This window comes from Impatiens glandulifera, chromosome 1, assembly GCF_907164915.1.
Source record: "Impatiens glandulifera chromosome 1, dImpGla2.1, whole genome shotgun sequence".
Lineage (NCBI taxonomy): Eukaryota > Viridiplantae > Streptophyta > Magnoliopsida > Ericales > Balsaminaceae > Impatiens > Impatiens glandulifera.
Window position 1 is genome coordinate 66,970,025 of NC_061862.1, and position 6,998 is coordinate 66,977,022.

Genomic DNA, 6,998 nt, shown 5'->3' on the forward strand with positions numbered 1-6,998 from the left:
GTTTAAATATAGTTGAGTTAATTATTATTTTAACAAAATTTGACATTAAACATCTTAAAAACTACATTTTATTCCTTTTTTTTAAATAGATGGTCTAGTTCTAAGACTTTGTTTTCTTTGAATTTTTTAAAAATCTAATCGAACCAAACTCATACTTAAAAATTCACTTTTCTCTTCTAACCGATACCAATATCTAAACCCAAATTGAGTTTTTCCTATTTTCTCTCTCTCAAAAAACTCATATTTGCGTTTGTACGGTAGTTAATCTCAATTTTTTTTATTTTTTAATTTAACCCCTAGACTTAATTTAAGTACATTTTATAAATTAAACTTATTATATAATTTATTATTTTAATTTATTTATACAATTTATTTATATAAAATAAATTCATTTATATAAAATAAATTCATTTATATAATATTTTTTATATAACATAAATTTATAATAATGTTTACAAAAAAATATTATTAGTGTTAAAAAAAATTATAATAATATTAAAAAATTATAATAATGTTACAAATTTATAATAATGTTAAAATAAATTTATCGAGAATTTTGGTTAGGTAAAGATTGAAATCTTTATCCAGGAAGATAGATGTGGCTCCTTCTGATCTTGCTACCGACTTAGGATTCGTTGATTCCGAAAGCATTAAGATATGTGATGAACCACGCCATCAGCGATTTCGGTCATCATTTTATGCAATTACAAGAGACTTTCTTTTTCTAATAAGTTAGTGCATTCCATGTAGTGAAACATCATTCCTTTCTTCAAATTCTCTCCCCCTATCATTCCTTATTTTTTAGTGTGTATTATAATTTTTGAATTTTTATAATTAATTTATAATCAAATTTAAAATAATGGGTTAATATTAAAATAATGTGGTGTAGTTTATAAAAAAATGTAAAATATATGGGGTGATATTAAAAAGTTATAAAAGTTGTTGTAAAAAAAATATTATAAGAATATTCTTTTAAGTTTGAGAATGAGTTTTTCAGCTGGAGAAGAATTACTGTTTGATGTGACATTTATACCAAAATGAGTTTGAAAATGAGTTTTTCGTTTAGAGATGGTCTAAGGCTTTGTTCTTTTTACTTTTTGGGTTATTTTAAAAATCCATACAAAATCAATTTTCCAACCAATCAATTCTTACTAATCACGTCACTCATTTCATTAACCAAAATACTAAAATACCATTTATTTTAAATTATTATATTATATTTTATTTATATATATCAATATGATTTAAGTATTTTTACCGAAAATAATCATTATTTTCTCAAAATCATAGCCCAATATTTAATTTATCTCTCTCTTGATTTTATAAAAAACTCATAACCGATCAAGGCCTAAACAAAATTATTTTTTTAATTAATCATTTTTCAACGATCACATCATTTATTTCATTAACAAAAATATCATTTATTTTAAAATTTTATTTTATTTATATATATTAATATATTTTAAGTCTTTTTTTATAAAAAATAATAATCACTATCTCAAAATTATGAACAATCATTATTTTTTTATCCTCTCAGTTAAAAAAAAAAAAAAAATTCAAACTTAAAAGATTCATTTGATTATAAATTTTATATAGAAAATTACACAAAGATTATATATGAAAATACTTTAAACAAATAGAAATACTTGAATTTGTAGATGGAGTTGATACGGAATAAAAAAATTATTATTAAATATATATATATAAAAGATATATTTTATAATATTATAATATTTGAATCAGGTATTTAAGAAAAAATATTTATTTAAATTCATTTACGGATTTTTAAGTTTTCAAGTTAGGTCATTCTTTTCAAATTATAGAACTCTTTGAGTGTTTCTAATAACATTCACACTTACTTACCTACTTCGGGTATATCTCCAGATAAAGTTTATCTGAGGTTTTGAGTTCGAGTGTGAAGTGATAAATTTTACGTTCGATTAAATGGTAATTGTGTTTACGAGTTATATGTTTAATCTGCGATGATTAATCGCACTCCAAAAGATAAACGATATTCAGTGTTATAATTTTTTTTAAAAAAATTCAAAATTCTCTTTCCATTGGATTAGAATTTATTGTTGATATATATTATATACAGTAAACGAATTTATTTTTATTTTGTATTAGTCGCACTTTAAAAGAGGAGCGAACCTCCCGTTCTAAAATTATAAATAAAAAAATTAGATCTTTTGATTGGATTAAAATTTATTGTTGATATTCAATTTGTATAGTAATGGAATTATGTAATGATTTAACATTAGGGTGTTAAATATGTAAGATGGTAAACATTCTATCATTCTGAAAAAAATGAATAATATATTTTAAGATTTATTTTTTTTAAATTATGTAAAGTAGATGGGCATAATAATAATAATCCAATATCTCAACTTTTTTTATTATACATTAATTGGTTTTAAAAACAATAATTATGCGGATAAATTTATTTAAAATAGACTTAACCAACTAAGAAATATTATTTAAAAATTATTTGAGCCATTAATAATATTTTTGGATGGACAAATAGTTTGTTTCTCTATTCTACTAAAAACTTATTTTCAACCAATTAAAACATAAATAGTCTTTTTTTGCATGGATTATTATTATTTAAAAAAAAACTAATAAAAACTCAAAAAACCAACATTAGCTTTAAGTGGATCAAATTATAAGTTGGAATGGCATTTTGAGAAATCAAAAAGAAAAAATTAATGTAAAAAGTTGTAAAATCACGAAAAAAAAAAGTAAATAAATATTGAATTGAGATTATAACTTTTATATTTTCAACCATAGTAGTTAAATGGTACTTCCAAAATTTTCTCAAATTCAGATTATAGAATTTATTAGTTCAATCTGAATTTATTTACTGATCATCGTATCATTTGAATTTTTAAGATGAATTTAGCCGGATTTAGATAATATGTTACTTTCCCAATTCAATAAATATTATAAATTATATTGAGTTTTATTTATTTATCTTTTTTAAATAAAATATAATTAATGAATCAAATGTTATTTTTATAAATGTGATTCCAAAACAATTTAATAAATGATGATTACAGTGAGTCAAAATAATTTATGATTTTAACATTTGAAAATTACTTAAGATAGTAAAAAATTAGTTTATCATTCAAATAAGTTATAAGTAAAAACAAAATCAATTATATAAGTTCATTTATTTAAATTATGTTTTTTTAACTTATAAATGTAAATTCAATTCGTGTATGTAAAATCAAAATAATTTATAAATTAGTAAAATATTAAACTTTTAATACCATTAATTTAAAATCGAAAATTTAACTAATTTAAAATTTTACATAAAACCAAAATCGTTAAACTATTTTAGAATAATAAGATTTAAGAGCTAATATTATAAAAAAAAATGTAGTTATATTTGAAAATGAAATGAACTTCCCATTATACACACTTTTCTTTGTTTTAATTTTTTTAATAAAAATAACAAAATATTAATATTAATTTATTCTTTCAATAAACATACAATGATATTTTTATCTAGATTTATTTAAGGTGGTTAATATATATATATATATATATATATATATATATATATATATATATATATATATATATATATATTTTTAATTAGATTATGAATTGATCTAACTTGATGAGTTAAAGATCATATTTTATAAATTTGAGATAAGAGACGTAGATTTATTAAAAGTCTAAACATTTTGAGTTAAAATTTTATGTATTGATGCATAAATATGTGCGTGTTAGTTACATGTTTATTAGTTCATAACTAATTAAACCCTTTAAACATTTTCGTTTCTTTTAAAAGCCTCCAAATTCAAGCAAATCAGATTTTCTGGCATCAAAGTTCCGGACCAATCAGAATACAGTTTAATTATTTTATTATTACATCAAGCAGCGAGTTGGAAAGAAGAAAGATATTCGGGTTCGAAATAATTATAGGTTCCCTCCATTCATATAAAAATCAAATTTGAGAAGTAAACCACAAAGGAATGAATGAATATAATTACCTCTCTTCTTTCTAATCAGTTGCTTAATTAATAATAAAATAATTAAAGTGTATTTTGATTGATCTGGAATAAAATAGTAAATATCTTGTTTGAAGTTCAAGACCCATAAGAGATATTTTAAAACGGAGTAATGAAAACTTTTGTAAAAGAACTTTTTAAGTAAGGAATGATGTTTCATTTACCTAGTGAAATGAATATAGAATAGGGAATTTGTTTTTAAATTTTTAATCCACACCCGCTGAATTAAAACATTATTGATATATATTTCATTTTCTAAGATTAATTACACATTATCACATAATTCTCAACACTATCTCTATCCTACATTATATATTATTACTTAAAAAAATTCATATTTTGAAAACTATTGTTCTTTTTCCTTCTTACTTTGTGGTCATTTTTATATAAAAAATAAATTATTTAAATTAAATCACTAAATTATCTTCTTCTTTTTCAATATAGATAATATTTAAAATAAATCCAAATAATTCTCCATAGGTTAAGTTCAAATTTTAGTTTTGATATAATACTATTTTGATATATGAAAATTTAAGTTTCCCATTTATATTGCCTTTTATTTATAGTTTATATTTAAATTAAAATATCATACAATTATTATTTTAAATAATTAAAATATTAAAATACAATTATTTTATTTTTATTAAATTTTAATTTAAAATATATTTTCATAATTTATCTTATAAAATCTCAATTAGCCTATTTTTTAATTAAATAATATATTTTTTAAACTGTAAAAATTATGTTATGTTCTTGTAACAAAAATTAAAAAAATCATATTTTTTAAGAAGAAAAAGTAATATTTTTTTTAATACATATATTTATATATAACTAAGGTAATAAAAAAAATCATATTTAATTTGAATTATTTAAATACTTCAAATCACTCACATATTTTACTATTTTTTTCATTAATCAAATTACTTAATTTATTATCAAAATATTATTTATTTTAAATTATTATTTATTTATTTTATTTTTATATATATATATATATCAATATTTTAAAATAATTTTATTAATAATAATATTATTTTTTTTAAATCATCATTTATAATTATTTTTTTCTCCTTTTATGTTATAAAAATAATCCTAATATATGAAGAATCTCTAATAATCCTAATAATTACTTAGATTGAATAAATTTGACTACCATGTAACCAACTAAATTATTATTAAAAGTTATAACTAAGTGTATGTAAACTAACTAAATTATCGTTACAAGTTATAACTAACTACACTACAATTATAATAATTTAATACGGTAATTAAAGTGTTAAGAGCCTCATTTAAGTTGTGTTATAATGATTTGAGAACTTATTAACTTTATCTAAGTTAAGAAAAATAAAAATGTAAATGATATATAATAGTGTAAAAATGTATTTATTTTAAAATAAAATAAAATAATATATAAATACATTAATTTTTTGGTTAATTGAAGTATAATTCAAAATTTGTGGGGATGGAATGGTCAGTGGGCACGGAGCACAATGTTGTAAGTCGTGGGGCTGTGGGCAGGGCTGTTCTACTTTAAAGGTCATTTTCAAGTTAGTTGCTTTAATTCTAAGCAAATAAATAATAATTAATTCAATAAAACTAATTATTATTGCTTTAAGTTTAAGCAAAAGAAATTAATGAAATAAAACAACTTAGTATTCATGACTTATGAGAATGTAAAGCATAACCTTATTATTTATATTTTTTTTACATCAATGTATATTTTTAAATTTTAATTATATTGATCAAATTATTAGAAATTAATAAAATGAATTGTGTTGTGTCTAGTTGAACAATTAAAAAAACACATAGTTATTCAATTTGTTAGTGTCTAGTCTAGATGATTCAATTCAATATTAGAATTAGAATTTAGAATTTTAAGATTCCATCATATTAGGTTATCCCTTACTATTATTAAAAACAATAATAATTTATTGAAGATGAATTAATGATGGATTAAAAATGAAAAAAAGAAATAAAGTGGAATATTAGATTTTGAATATTTTGAGTATTAATGGGAATATACGTACATTACACTTTTTCTCTCTTAAAAAGAGAAGGACAAACAGAGTCATAACAGGAGTAGTAGAGTATATATATAGAGTATAGATAGACCTTTTCTTTTTCAATTATATAATAATATATATAATAATATCTGTCTGTCTTTTAGCTAGGTACTGTAAAAGCAATTAAAAATCTGCTTCCCTTCTTTTCTTTTCTTTATCTCTCTTTCCTCTTTATGATTCATCCTCTGTTTCTTTGTCATGGAATTTAATATCCCTTACTTGGATCTCTCTTTCTCTTTCACACACATAGTTTTTATTGTGTTAGGACTAGTTTGACCTTGGGTATTCATTTTTATTAATAAGTTTTTTCTTTTTTTTTAAATTCAAAATTTTAACATTATAAAAGAGCTTTTATAAAAGGCTAGGAACCTATTTTGAAAGATCAGGAGTTTTTTTTATTATCATTTACCCGGTTACCATTTATTTTATATTTATAAAAATTAATATAAGGACATATAATATCTTAATTTAAAATGAAAAATAATAGCTTAATCTAGGATAAATTTGATTGAGTTTATCCTCAATTTATTTGTTTAAACTAAATTCTGCTTTAATATTTTGAAGTGTAATTAACCCTCATTTGCAGAACTTGTCGTCTGACGGGCTCGAATCCAAGATCTCATCTCAGTGAGATTAGAGATATACAACTCTTGTTGTCGCTAGGTTAGAAAATGATAACTCGTGATAAAAAAAAAATTGCGTTTAAAATCAAAATATATTTGATTATAATTTTTGTTTATGTAAATATATTTTAGCAGATTATTAGGCAGACTTAATTACAGATTAAGTGCGTTCATAATTGTTAATTATGTTATTAATAGATTAAAGGAACTTAAATAAGGTTAATTATTGAAAATAACCATTCCTCTTTTTCCCTTTAAAACCCATGATCTCTAAAGAAAGGAAAGAAAGGAAGAAA